This window comes from Centruroides vittatus, unplaced genomic scaffold (assembly GCF_030686945.1).
Source record: "Centruroides vittatus isolate TY-2023 unplaced genomic scaffold, ASM3068694v2 contig_726, whole genome shotgun sequence".
NCBI lineage: Eukaryota > Metazoa > Arthropoda > Arachnida > Scorpiones > Buthidae > Centruroides > Centruroides vittatus.
Genome location: NW_027122463.1, coordinates 1,337,751 through 1,352,734, shown reverse-complemented (window position 1 = coordinate 1,352,734; position 14,984 = coordinate 1,337,751). Strand labels below are relative to the sequence as shown.

At 29.8% G+C, this 14,984-nt stretch overlaps 1 long non-coding RNA gene across 2 annotated transcripts; it reads right to left on the bottom strand.

The window, feature by feature from the left end:
* Positions 1-13,137: 13,137 nt before the first annotated feature.
* LOC136980806 (uncharacterized) lies at positions 13,138-14,373 on the bottom strand. Of its 2 annotated transcripts, XR_010881609.1 has the most exons (4): positions 13,992-14,373; positions 13,721-13,911; positions 13,439-13,644; positions 13,138-13,232 (listed from the first exon to the last, which is right to left on the bottom strand). It is a non-coding gene; the product is annotated as an uncharacterized lncRNA (long non-coding RNA). The 2 variants fall into 2 exon arrangements; XR_010881608.1 differs by having other exon boundaries at positions 13,721-14,373.
* Positions 14,374-14,984: the final 611 nt, after the last annotated feature.

The following is a 14,984-nucleotide window of genomic DNA, read 5'->3' as shown; positions in this document are numbered from 1 at the left end:
TGTCTCTCGGAATAGATATTTCAAACTGTATACGTGAATCGAACTTCTTTAAAGTCTCCGGATTAGTATCTATATCCTCGACATATTTGATAAGAAAACAAACTTCACAACGATTCAGATTGGCACATTATGATTAAAATTAGCATTTGAAACCATTTATGTAATATTTAAGCAAGATTTTTACAATATCGGGCTGCAATTTTTAATTAATTTAATTTAAAATATATGCTCACTCCATTTTAGTACAGTTTTGTCCTTGTATTGTACATCATACTTTTGTTGATAACATTAGAGTCATGCCTATCATCTAACAAATCGAGGCCTCCTGCCTCTAGTCTATCCATGTTTGGTCTCGACTTAAGCTATATAACACTGTTCTCTAGATTAAGGAAGGGCAGACAGACGGACGGCAGTGAAATTTATACCTCTACAATTTCTTTTATCAAATTGCAGCCCAATCATTTAATTAAAACAAAAGTATATGACGGTTCCTGTCGAAACTGATAGAATCAAAACAAGAAATTTTATAAAATTTTGTTTAAATGTTAATGATTTTGTTTTATTTTTGTTATAATTTTCATAACAAAAGTAAAGCTTCTTTAAAGGTAAAGTTAAAGTGTTTTTAAAAAATTGTAAATAATTATTCACGGATCAAATACTACGAAAAGATTAAATTTTCGTCTAGATTTTTCTAATATTCTAATAATAATAATTACATATTTTAAAGTTTATATATTTAGATATTATTTTTATTACGAATATTTTCAGAGAGAATTTACTGTATAATAATAATTTTTATTGTTATTTTTAGCATATTTTGATTTAAAAATATAACTGATTTCCAGAAATTATATACAGTTTCAACAAAAAATTTATAATATTAATTCATAAAACAAATGGAAAAACTGAATAAAGGTGAAATTTTGTTACGAAAAGTTTACTTAGATAAAAATTTAAACGCTTATAAAGTATAAAAATTTGCATCTTATAAGTGTGAAATTTATAAACTTTTCACGTACTACAAAAGTTTCGCTTGCTACTACGTATAAAATTTATTTTTATACTTGTAAAATATATCCAGACAGCAGAAATAAGTTAAAATTTAATTTAATAAATCTGTCGAAAAATATATTAAATAATAATAAAATATGTAAAAACAGAAATTCTGAATTCTCTTATACTATAACAGATTATTTCAATTATGAATACTTGAATTGCTCTCGATCCAGAAATATCAACAATATTAAATTTATCACATTATTCTATTTTCTTAATCTTATTATTAATTAAACTATCAGGTAAATAATAAGAAAGTATTAAAAGACAGTAGTTTTTTTCAAATTTACATAGCTCAATTCCTTTTTTAATGTTCAAAAGCCAATGATCCAATTGAAGATTATGTTTCAAATGCAAAGTTTCTGTATTAATTATTAAGTGTTTTTTTAAAAAAAAATTTTTTAAATGGTTTATAGTTATACATTTCGAGATTAGAGTTGGAGATGGAAGTGTGGCCTTACCTTCACTATATACATCGCTACAATATATCTATGCACGTAGACAAATATAAAAATTAATCGTATGTGTATGTTTGTCGGGTTTCGAGTGGGCCCACTTCCTAAAATATCATTAAAAATCCTCGGACTTTTCCCCAAGTTTCAACTTTCCATCTTAATTAGAATTGGAAGATTTTAATTGCAAGATTTGAGGATATAATACAAAGAAAGTTAAATAAAAGGGTTTATTAATAACAATACTAATAACAAAGGATGATAACAACCAATGAGATAATATCAATCGCTTTACATTTTCTACGTTCACAATAAATTATGTTTCTAATTTCAGTTAGATAAGGTTATTTTGCTGTCTGGTTTTTGATAATTTGTGATATAGAACAATGAATGTGATTAAGATTATTTGTTTTCTCCTATTCCACATTTATTTAAACTTTAAATATTAAGTCTGATTATAAATAAATTCTTAAAATTTGTTTAATCATAATCATAATTCGATGTTTTTATTATCTTAAATATAATAACATCATTTAAAATTTATTGTACGAAATATTTCGGTGTGTACTCATTACAATCATTGTTTATTTGCATAAATATTGGTGCAAATAAATAAGGGTAAGAGGAGAATCTTCTGGAGGAACAAATGTATATTTATTTTATAACTCTTTCCGCCCTGTGGGTACTAAGAGGGTCTGTTTTAGCAAGACCATTATGGGTTTGGTTAAGCCTACAATGAGGACGGGACCTGACATAACCGGACGGACAAGCTCCCGAAAAATTCCTGAGGATTTTTTGACCCATCCGGATTCGATTGCGGATTCCCCAGAGCTGTAGTTTTGTTGTAAGATCATTATATTAAACCTTAAGTTTTATTGATAATGTAAATTACAAGTCAGTTAAGATTTCATTAACGTATTATGCATATACTCTCTTAAGACTCCCACGTTATAATTTTGAAACAAAGACGAATTTTATGTCCGAGATTGTGCCCTAACCATCTAAGTTAATTTTCCATTAGTACTGCAACGAGGTTTCATGCCAAAACTCACGTGAGATATGTGACCCCTCTAGTTGTAGCTCAACTCAAGAAAATTTTAAAAAAATTCTAATTAATTCTTTCCATTTTTATTGTTGGAGAAAGCCAATATTGTGAATCGTACAAAAAATTTGTCCGAGAAGTTTTATATAAGCGAATTTAGTAGCCTTAGATATTAATTTTGATTTAAAAATATTATGGAACATTTAACATTCACTTGAATCTATGCAGAGTACTTAACCAATCTATCAAAATGAAAATGAGCATCATTAAAATTGCGAGCCTTTATTTTGCATAAAAGTATCAGTGTCTAGTACAATAAACATACATTTATTTTCTATGTACCTAAAGATAGAAATGAAATAATTGAAAGATTAACTGAACCAAAAGGAATCTATGGTCAAATTAATTGATAAGAAAAAACAATTTACTTAATGGAAGAAGGAATCTGAAACCTCATATAATATATTAATGGAACACATGAAAAAGAGAAGAGGAAGCTTGAAGATGGAAGATGGCTTATAGAGGAAGGAAGTTATGAGATAAACTATCCTTTCTCTTGTTTTCAGAAAGAGTTAAACCAAATATATAAAATTGTTAAAAATATTTTATAGCACAAATTCTACATTATGATAGTATTAATAAATATATATTTTTCTATATTATATTTTAATGCAGAATCGATTTCCACTTTTTTACACGATTTTATGCTCTATAATATGAATTTCATTCCATATACTGCAATTTTATGAAGTGTATGGCAGGAAAAGATTAGATCCATAACTTTTTGAAAATAAATCCTTCCACTGATATATCAAAATTTGTTTTCAAATTTCTGCAAAATTATGGAATTTAACAAAATTGATATTTTTCAGTTTTCGTTCATTTTTAAACCATAATACGCTTGAAAAATCAATCAAGAAAATGTTTTTTGTTCAAATTAATTGGATAAATGAAAATGTTCTTGTATAGTTAAATGATTTTCTTCAATTGCTCTTTTAAAGAAAAAATTCCGTTTTCTTAATCATTTACAATCATTGAACAAACACGACTCTACAACGATTATTTCAATATGTACTCGTAAATATTCCATTTGCATTTCCAGTTTTAAGTGCAGTGAAATCAATAATTTAACGAATTACTTCAGTAGTAAAAACTTATTTCTTACTATGCACTAAGAACAGAAATCCAAATGCTTCTCCTAGATTTCATCAGTGAATGTTCAAGATAGAGCATTAACAAGATCTGATTCTGCAAGTACTGTAAGTTCTTGATGTTAAAAGTCAAATGTATATGTTTATGAGTTAGAACTCTATACCAGTTCTAAATCTAAATTGTAGTATTCACGCTGTTTGTATTAATTTGTTTATTCATTATCTGTAAAAGGAAAACCAAGTGTAATAGACTTCTAAGGAAGAATTAAATGTGAAAAAATTAAGAAACACATTAAGGCTGATTGTAAAATTTTAATTATGCACGCGATCTAGCAAGTGGCGTTAAGAATATAATGCTTTTCCCGTAGAAAAGTATTATATTTTTTGTCACCTGATGGAAATCGCGTGCAACCAATGAGGATACAGTCAGACTTAATGAAGATTATTTTGTGAATAAGATAAACGAAATAGTAAATAATTGAAGTAGAAAAAGAACAATAAATAAGAATGTAAAGGAAAAATGTTTCTAAGCCAAAATCTTAATTTGATTCTATTATCAGATGATGTTACAAATGTATAAGTAATAACAATACAGATGAATTGCTTGAATTATGTATTGTTGGTATTAAATTAGAAATTAGATGTTCAATTAGGTTAATGATATATATATATATAATGAATGATATATTAGGTTATGGTATAAGAATTTATGATTCAGGTATGAAAAATTTGGAAGCAGAAAGCGCTATATGTTATTCTTCCTAATATAATAAAAAGCCACAATATTATATAATACTTTTAGTATTTCTTATGATAAAATAATTATTTTTACCATGGATAAACGTTTTATTTTCTATTTATAAACATATTTGGTATTAAAAGTTTAACGAATTGGATTCATAATTATTAATTTACAGCCTCTGTTATTATATATAACAGAGGGGAAAGTATGGCGATCGGTCAAAAAATGACCCACATTTTTGATCTATCTCAGGACACCTTAAAACGTCGTGAAATGCAAAAAATTAGTAGTTTCTTTCTGTGAGTGTGGATGTTAGTGAGTGTGAGTGAGTGAGTGTGTGTGTGTGTTTTGCAGAAAGGTTTATTAGAAGAATTGATGCTTATAAATTTTGGTGATTAAAGGTCGAGGGGATGGGAAGATAAAGAGGGTCGTTGCGTATCTCCAACAAGGTCAGACTTATTGGTGATTTTACTTATTATTATCATCTACAATTTATTATAAAACCCATTTCTACCCTCAAAATTAAGCTTTTTGTCATTTTATAATTGTTAAAAATATAAAAAGATTTTTAAACAAAATATCATAACATATGGTGCCACCAAATGTTGCCGGGAAAGATAAGCAACTCGTTGCTGGAATTTTTAAATATTTTATTATATTTGATATGTTTATAATATTTAACATAAATGCATATTTCATAACAAAATTTGGTTTTTACGCTAAGTTCACATTAGCATACGAACTGCTACGAAGTGGATACGAATGCCAGGTAGTTCCATGTTGAGGAGTTAAAAATATCCCAACTTCTGCTGAATTTTGGTTTGTTCAATTAATCAACTTTCACGTCTGAAGTTTGTTTATCCAATCATCAGTAGGAAAAGTTTAATAATAATGTTAATTATTATATTAAATGAGAATACGCAGTAATACAATATTATTACTTGTTTAACAGTAATGAATATATTTCTAAAATGATTACGTAAAGTTTAAATTAATCTATAAGAAATAGTAATTGTTTAATAACAGAAAATAAAATTTTCTCTATCGCTTTAAAATACCTACCCTTTAGTTTGAGAAAAATTCTTTAAAATTGAGGAATGCAAACTAAATCTTTTCGAACAATCACGTTCTATCTTAGTTTGTATCACGTTGGTACAATGCTAACCACAATTATTGTTAGTTTCGTTCGTTCGTAGCGGTTCAATGTGAACCTATCTTTAATCGTATTTTCCTTATTAATGGTTAAAACTACTGATGAAAAGATGACAACATTCTTTCTGGACTTTTTCCGGCATTATTTGCTTGTTTTCATCCTTTATAATCTGCTACTATTACTTTTCATCCTTCAGATTGGTTTGGGAGATATGAAGTGGTAGGCCATATCTCCGAAACAAATGGTCCGATTTACCTGAAAATTTCTAGGAGAATTTTCTCCTAATACTCAAAACTCATTGCAAAATGTTAGAAATTTTAGACAAAAGGAACTACAGTTATTTAGCTACAAAGTGGTGAACAAAATAGTGTCTCTCACACATACAATAGCATCCATACATATAGGGAAAAATTCCGAATTTTTCTGCATTTTACCACGTATCAAGGTCCACTGAGTTAAAAAAAAATACAAAATAATAATAATAATAAAAGTATTGGGAGATCATTGTCTGCTCACCATACTTTCCCTCTATTATATAACAGCAAGGAAAGTAAAAATGTAGACTACTTCTCTCTGAAACGAAAGAAATGAAAGAACATAAAAGAAATAAAATATTGTTGTAATTGGAGCCGAATTATATATTTATAAGGCAGATTTTTAATTAATTTCTTTATAAATGTTTTATATAATAATTAAGTCAAAATAAAGTTGTTAATTGAATATTTTTAATAGGCATGAGATATAATTATATGAAAAATAAACGAAAATATATATAGTTGATTTTATTCTCTAATAAGTTCTTGTTAACTAGTACTACTTCTTAAATGTCAAAGAGAATGCGTACAAATTACGTAACGCATATACAGGTGAGTGGTTATGCAGGTAATCGTTACGACGTGTTACAAGGGGTGGAGTGTTTCCACGTGACACTATGATCTCAATCCTTGGGTAACAGTAATTTATTTGTTTCTTAAGTGTTGCACAGCGATCTGTAATGTTTCGGTATGTTATACATGTATATTCCCTTCTACAATTAAGGGGAGTGATAGAGGATATGAGTTACATCTCTTTATGGGGTTATGTGCGATAACACTACGGAGTGGATGGTAGTTGAATGTATAGCGTTACGTGTTTATGGACGATCCCAAAATCTTGTTATTCATCACTCTAATTATGTTTCAAATAATCTCCAGTGTTTAAAATATTAATATAATTGTAATTAATTGAAAGCATTTAATTTATCTTTCCGATCCGTTTAAGCCGAAAGATCATTATTTAATCATTTAAGGAAATATTTTGTTAAGGTTTTAATAATAACTTCTATTATATAAACGTCTATTATAATAACAAATTAAGTCGATTTTTGTTTTAATTTTAATGTTAAATTTAATATAAAATTATAATTGATTTAATTATAATTATTTTGTTTTGTTAAATAGTTTCATTAATTTTGTGGTTAAAATTTTCAAATATTTAACCACAAAATTAGCAGAACACTACAGAAAGACTGTCTTTCTTAAATACTAATAATATAACAGTATTCCTTATAATATTATATATAATTAAATAAAAATGTTTATATATACAATGAAACCTGGACGTCACAATAAATACTTGCTCGTAATTGTTGGAGTCATCCATTACAGCACACAAGAGTCCTTTCTCCTTCACCAAATAATAATGACAATATGTACAAATTGTCTTTGATAATAGAATGAGGCCCTCTTAACACGAGGCCCTAAACTATATCTTATTTGACTTATACGTAAATCCAGCTCCGACTTCTGCATCAGACATTGATATATTGGTGCACGAATTTTGCCTTCCATGTTGGAAAAAAAGCATTAAGAAACTCATATAATTTTGTACAAATAAAGAATAACAGAAACAGAACAAATCAAATGAGTTACATGTCAGGAAAACTGGAAAATATTTTGCTTGGGAAGCCTTATTAACACAATCGGATTGCAGTAATTACGGTTTTGAGTACCATTCCATTTCAGTTATTTTCTTCAACATTTTTCTAAATTAAAATTATTAATTTCTAATTAATAAATTTATTACATAACGTTACTTGACACTTCTAGTAACAACTTATGCTAATTATCGCATTAAAATAGCCCTATAATTTTGTCAAATATTTGGTTATTTTTGATTACTGTTTTTTACATATATTTGTACAAAGCGAAATCGTACTGTATATTGATTGTTTAAATGGCAAAATATTGGCACATTCACTAATGGATATATAAGTTAAGCGGACAGTCGCCTGTCTCGAGAGTGTCCGCTAAACTCAGGTTTCACTGTAATTATTCAAAAACATTTAACTAAAAATTTAGTCTGTTTATCTAAATTTGAAATCTTATTTTAAACATCACTTTGTATCTATAATTATCATTTGAGAGGTTGATATTCATATTTCATATTTAGGAGTGTTGAACGGCTTTTCAAATTTTTTTATCGTGTATTAAAATTTTAGGCATTTCTTATTATTAAATAGTTTACTTTTTGTATTAAGGTTTAAGATAGTATTATGAATAGTCTAGTCATTAATTAACTCCTTGGGACTCCGGCGAATTAAATACTTTTTAATTTTAATGTAGTTAAACATAAAAACGAAAAAAAAATTATAGAAATGTGTTAATTTTGAAGAAAAAGCTTCAAAGTATAATTTCCTTTGTCTAGCCTTAGCGCGAAACTTGACACCGATGTGTCATTGTTTACACAGCTGGATGACCTTGAGAACAGCTGGTGTCGTCTTTCGCGGGACATTCTCATGAAACTCTCGGGAGGAGAAGGGTAAAAAGTAGGGTGAATACTAGATGGCGGTATATTTCTAAATATTTTTTTAAAATTACGATTTTAATTGAAATTTCCGACCCCCCCGACTTAATTAAACGTATATATAATAAAATCTATTAATTAAAAAAATTAAAAAACTATTGGATGCTGTTTTTGACATCAGAAAATAGCTTTAAATAACTTTACCGAAGTAAAATCGACGCACTAGAACTTTAGAAAGATGAATAAAGTTTTATAAAAAAATCCCATAAAAAAACCATTAAGCGTTAATTGCGTGTCATTAAAGGTTAATTAAACTCGCAATAAAATTTTTTCGCGCGGGTAAAAATTTTTCAAAAAATTTGGAGACTTAGAAAACATCCGAAAAATCAAAAAAAAAAAAAAAAATTTTTTAGGGGTCCTAAAGGACCCCATTTTTTGTAACGCTATACAACTTGCCCGAGATATCTCGGGCTAAGGGCTGAACGCGTTAATAACAATACATAATACCTTATCTACAGCAAACAATTCATTTAAAAATAAAAGTTGGTAGGCGATATAGCAGTGACTCCCAACTGGGGGTATGCATACCCTCAGGGGTACGTGCTTGATGTTTTAGAAGTGAAGAAAAAAATAATGGCGGAAGTAGGCCAGAAACGTTCGTTGCAGGAATCTCTTGGAGAAAACTTGCATAGAGCTGTCGTAGCCACGAAATTTACACCAAGATCTATCTTGCACCAATCAGTTTCACGTCTCCAAGTTCTCAGTTAGGATGTAACTTCCTATCACAGTGTGCCTTCCCTTTTTTCTTAACTTATTCTTTATTCAAGCTGAGTATTCTGGCCAACTAAAAGTTCAAAACTGTAATGAAAAAAATCTTATTGATGTTTCTGTAGGGCAGATTCTCTACAGACAAAGCTGCCGACACACACCAATTCATCTCTATATGTAAATACAACTCAAGGCTGTTCTTTGTCTAAGCTAGAACAAAATTATTAAGTAAAGTTGTGTGCATATAGACGTTATTTATCAACAGTTCTGTGTAAAAATTTTACGTAATTTAGTTAATTCGAGAAATATTGCTTCTATTAGTCAGATTAAATATTCCGTGAATAAAACTATTAATCATGTAGAATTAGTGATAAATGATATATATCGTTATCCTTGCAACATTATTAGTCGTTAATAGTTTTATGCATCCGGTCTCTTATCGATAAGTTAAGTGCTTACAAGTTCTTCAAAAACTGCTTCGAAAACACAAGTTTATTGCTGAGAAGTTACATAAACATAAAAGGTTAAATGCATTTAACTCTTTTATTGAAACTAATCCAGAAGTTTCACGATTTTGATCACCCTATTTGAAGCTTCATAATTCCAGTGATTTTTGTCGAAAATTTCTGAAATTTTGCAAGATGGTTTGTGTATTATGGGGATTAATGCTATTAAAATTTCGTCGTTAAAGATCAACAGGGTGGAGAGATAAACGTAGAGGGCACAATAGCCATACGTACGCCGTTCAGAGGGATCCTACCTTTCTCTACTGTCTATCTCCTCTCCTTCCTTCCTCCCCCTTTCCCTTACCCTCTTTTCCGTCGGCTAAACACTTTGTATACGGCCAATCTCTTTCATGTATGTATGTATTAAATTTTCGTCGTCAAAGATCAACAGGGTGGAGAGATAAAGGAGGTCGTGTGTCATATCTCGAGTAGGGTAGAACTTAATGACGAATTTACTCGTTATTAGCATTTACAAATTTTTATAAAACCCATCTTTATCATGAAAATTAAGCTTTTTGCCATTTTATAATAATTAAAAGCATAAAAAAATTAATAATAAAATATCGTAACAGATGGCACCACATACGCAGTTTTAAATGTTGCCGGGAAAGTTAAGCAACTATTTGTTGCTGGAATTTTTAAGTAGAAATTATATCGAATCTGTATTTCTTTTAATTAAAATACGAATTCCTTTCCGAAAATCGATGAATCGTCACGGAATTTTTGTTAAGAATAGCTTATATTGGGAAGAAGTGGACGAAGCTCTCAGGCAATTAAACTAAAGTGAGCGGGAATCTAGGGAGAAACAAAGCACGATGCACCTGTAATGGTTGAGTGAAGGGAGCTTATCTATAAATTCTTTTATTATTCACAAATATATCGATTTATCTAAAATAAATCTATAAATTTTTAACAAACAATTTATAATGGAATGCGTTATAAACATTTCAACAGAATATTCGAAAATAAAAGGTTACAACTGATAAATACATGAACAAGTGGCCGGACCTCCTAGTATATAATGTATTAAAACAATAATATAAAATATAAAAAGTTTATATTTATTTTACATTATTGTTCAGAGACTTTATTGTGTATAGGTCTCTGAACAAACCTCTGAACAACAGATGGGAACATAAAAATTAGCCGCTCTTTGGGGATTATTTTGTATTTATTTTATTATTATTATTATTATTATTTTAATTCCTGAAAAATGGCTGCAGTTTAGAGGTAGCCGTTGTTGGAAAATATCCGTTATTGGAGATTGACTGTATATTTTTATCCATAAATTATAAATTGCTATTTTTCTCTATGTATATTTAAAGTCAAGCCTCTCTAGAACTTTTCATATTATTACTAAATACATAAAAAGTGAATCACTGTATCTCAAATGTAATGTACAGGTACAAATCAATTAAAAATAAATAGAAATTACATCATTAATGTTTTTTCGCATTTTTCTTTAGAATTTCTATTAATGAATTTACGAATTTTAATTTTTCTTGTTTTATTTCTTGAACTAATCGAGCCAATTAAAATTTTGTTTAATTTTTTCTCTCATTCAAATAAAACCAGATGTTTTAAATTTAATTACGTATACAATTTAAAGGAGCGAGAGAACACGAAATGTACATTATTGTACACAATGGAGAGGAAGAGGTCGAGGTACTAATACGAATTTGTTCTTATGAGCCTACTAACTAGTCATATGAATAAAGTATAAGAAAATATTTTCAGGACTTTTTAGAGTAATTTATTTAATGTCAGGTAGTCCATAAATTATTATGCACGTAATTAAAGGGGAAGGAGTTTGCCATAAGTTGGCTACATCACTGTACACAACAGGAAAGGAGTTCAAAAACGGTTCAAAACTATATATGTAATTAATGAACGATCCCTAGAGATCTAAACAGATTAAAGCAGAATAATTATCTAGATCTGTGCCGAATAATTATCTATATTTGTACAAGTTTTACACAACAATACCTATCCTTCGAGAGTTAATAATCCTGCTGAATATATCAGATGTTAATAGATCTAACTTACTACCTGTTCAACTTAGTACAGAATGGAAACAAGAAATTTTATTCATTCATAATCTAAATTAAACGTTAAAGTGTTTAGATAAGATAAGAAATTAAACTACTTTACAATGATTAACTAACTTTTTCCATTTTTGACTCTTTTTTTTGTGTGCACTAAAGCCTTGGTCACACTATGCGATTTCCAGCCGCGCAGGCGACCGCGACTGCAACAAGCGCGAGTCGCGTGTGTAAGGTATGGAATCGCCAAGACGCGCGATTCCCACCTGTTTGTTATAACGAACTGTCATGACGGAAAAGTCGTTAGGATCGGCCGGTAGAAACGACCGTTAGGAACTTCCGTGGGAAGAACCGTTAAGTTTCAAATCGTCGACCATCGGACGATTGGCCGGCGGGAAGTGACCGTTGGCGGCCGTTGCGGGAACATTCAAATTTGATTGGAGCAGGGTTCGAACGCCGTCGACTATTTAAGCTCGGATCGAGCTCGTATCGGGGGTTCGGATCGGCTGGCATCGTATCGGAGGTGATCGGATCGGATCGAATCAAGGGAGATCGTCGTTATCGAAGTGCTAACTAACTCTCTCGTTAGAAGTTACGTGTTTGCGTACGAACTTGTTCCTGACTCGGAGGTTTTGTTAATTACAAGTCTGTTTGTTCGTAAGGAGTTCTTTCGACGAATTTGTACGGGAATAGTCGGTTGTTGTTCAGACTAGTGTTTGTGCATAATTAATTGTAACTCTAATTTGGATTACTTTGTACATTTACTGTAAATATAAAATTTGTGTTTTTCGTCAAACCGACTGAGTGGTTATTTTGAACATTACTGCGTGCGTCTTCTCGTGGTCACACATTGTTCGTTGCAGTTGCAACTCGGAACACGTGACCCTATAATAAACCAATAAAATTACAGTAGCTTGTTTTTGTCTATTTTCGTGAATTTACCGACATTTTACTTTCTACTTCAGAGTATTTACGGAATTTTAGCCACTTTTTTTATTAAAATGGCAAGAAGTTCCTTTTCTGAAATGAATAAGAGAAAAAAGGCGATAATTTTGTTAGAGCTGGCGAGAATACACGAAGAGAAAAATAAGAAAAAACTCTCATCCTGGGTTAAAACTTGGCGAAATGAAAATAAACGAACTGAACAATCGTGCTTCCACCAGCTGATGAACGAATTAAGGCTTTCGGATGCCGGTTATAGGGGATATATCCGTATGGATACAAATACTGTTTGTTTATAAAATTATTAAATAATAAATGTGAAATGTAAAAATATTTAAAAAGTTTGGAATTATTATAATTATGTCATTATAAATGATACACTATTTTGAGTTAAGAAATACAATTTTGATACAATAAGTGAAAGATATTTATTAATTAATTATTATTCATAATATTTTTTTCTTCTTCTACAATAAGCGAAAATATCTTCATCTGCAAATCTAAGGCATTTTTCTGAGGAAGTGTTCTTAGTTTGGCAGCTATAAGATTGCCAAATTCATCAAACACATCCTTATTCGGTTCATTACAGAGAGCCTGAAAAAATATTTAATAAACAATCTTAAATGAAAAGACAGATCACGTTTTCAGTCATATTATTTAATAATAATCTTTGTATTTGTGTAATATTTATAGTATCAGTTACTAAAGTGAACATTTACTCAATAATTTTGAGTTTTTTAGTTGTTCACTCTGAGCTGTAAACTATAAATAAATAAATTATACATTTTTAAATAACTTACGTTCATTGCACATTTGTAAAAATTTTCTTTCTCCTTTCCTGCCATCTTTTTTTTCTTCTTCGGTGGCTGTGCATCAAATGTACATGATGACAATGAAATACTTTCATTAAACATTTCATTATCATCATGTACTGTACATCTACTATATTTGTTTCTTCTGCCTCATCAGATGTGCAGCCAGAAGTGGATTGTTGTGTTTGATTTAACTATAAATAGAAATAGGCTACATTTAATTAATTTTTACCTACTTTAATATATAAAATATATATAACATATAATTACATCGTATGACAACAGCGGTGATATCGTTTTCTTGTACGAATTCAAAAGAAAACTCAGAGACAACCAATGTTCCCACGTTGGTTTGTATACTTCGTGTTCACCACATCCACTTCGCCTGCTGTCGTCTACCTTTTTTTTAATTCTGAGAAACGAGGTCCGAAGATGGTGAAATTTTTTACTTAGTACTTTAGCTATATTTAAATCAATATTGTCGTTACCAAACTAAAAACAATCAACATTTTATATCCAGAAATCTAAAAATGGTACTTACGATCAATGCCAAGACTTTCACTTATCTCACGCCATGCCTGCGCTTTTTTATCTTTTCTTCGATAAAATGAAGAATTAAAGTCCCACAGGCATTCGTGAGACTGGATACGTTCGATCAACCTGGATTCTATACACGTGTCATCCATATTCTTTTTATCCGCCATGATGAACTATTTTCAATGTTGCCACCGTATGACGTGGCTCAAAGGCGTTTGCTGATTGGATGCGCGTTTGCAACCGTCGCCAGTAGAACAAACTTTTTATTTCTAGTTGCGGTTGCAGTCGCGCCGGTTTTCGAGGGGGGATTACTAGTTAACGGGAACAGCCGTCGCGGTTGCAGTTGCCGGCGCGGCTGGAAATCGCATAGTGTGACCAGGGCTTAAGACAACCTTATAATCAATCATACCTAACGTGGGTTCGAGTAGGGTCACAATGGATGGAGCCTGACATATCCAGAACAGAGCACCGAAAAATTTCTGATTTTTTTGCAGCCTGGGTTCAAACCCAGGTCCCCAAGAGCAGCCATCCAGCCGTCAAATTAAATTACGTTTGGCCCATCTTGTATTCTTTTCATTTTTAATATTCTTTAAGTGTTATTTTTTAATTTAATAAATTAAAAAATGAACAATTTTATTTCATGTACAATTTAATAATATTAGAACATAAAATAAATTTTCAAAAAATTTTCAGTTTCGTTACGTACAGAAAACTCAAATTTTGAATAGATTTTAATTTATTTAATTACAAATTACCAAATTAAATTACTTTCTTTGTATATTAAAAACATTAGGATTGGAGAAGAGAATTTTAAAAATTATAAAAATTTTAGCTCTTGTTTCTTATTGATAATCCAATTACTCGAATTTATTTGAGAAAAGATTACTTTAGTTTGAAACTTTACACATAATCTTTGTTTACTTTGCAAAATAGACAGTAATGAAAAGTAAATAAAATTCCCTTAATTTCTCTCTATTTGAGTTAATGTAATATGAAA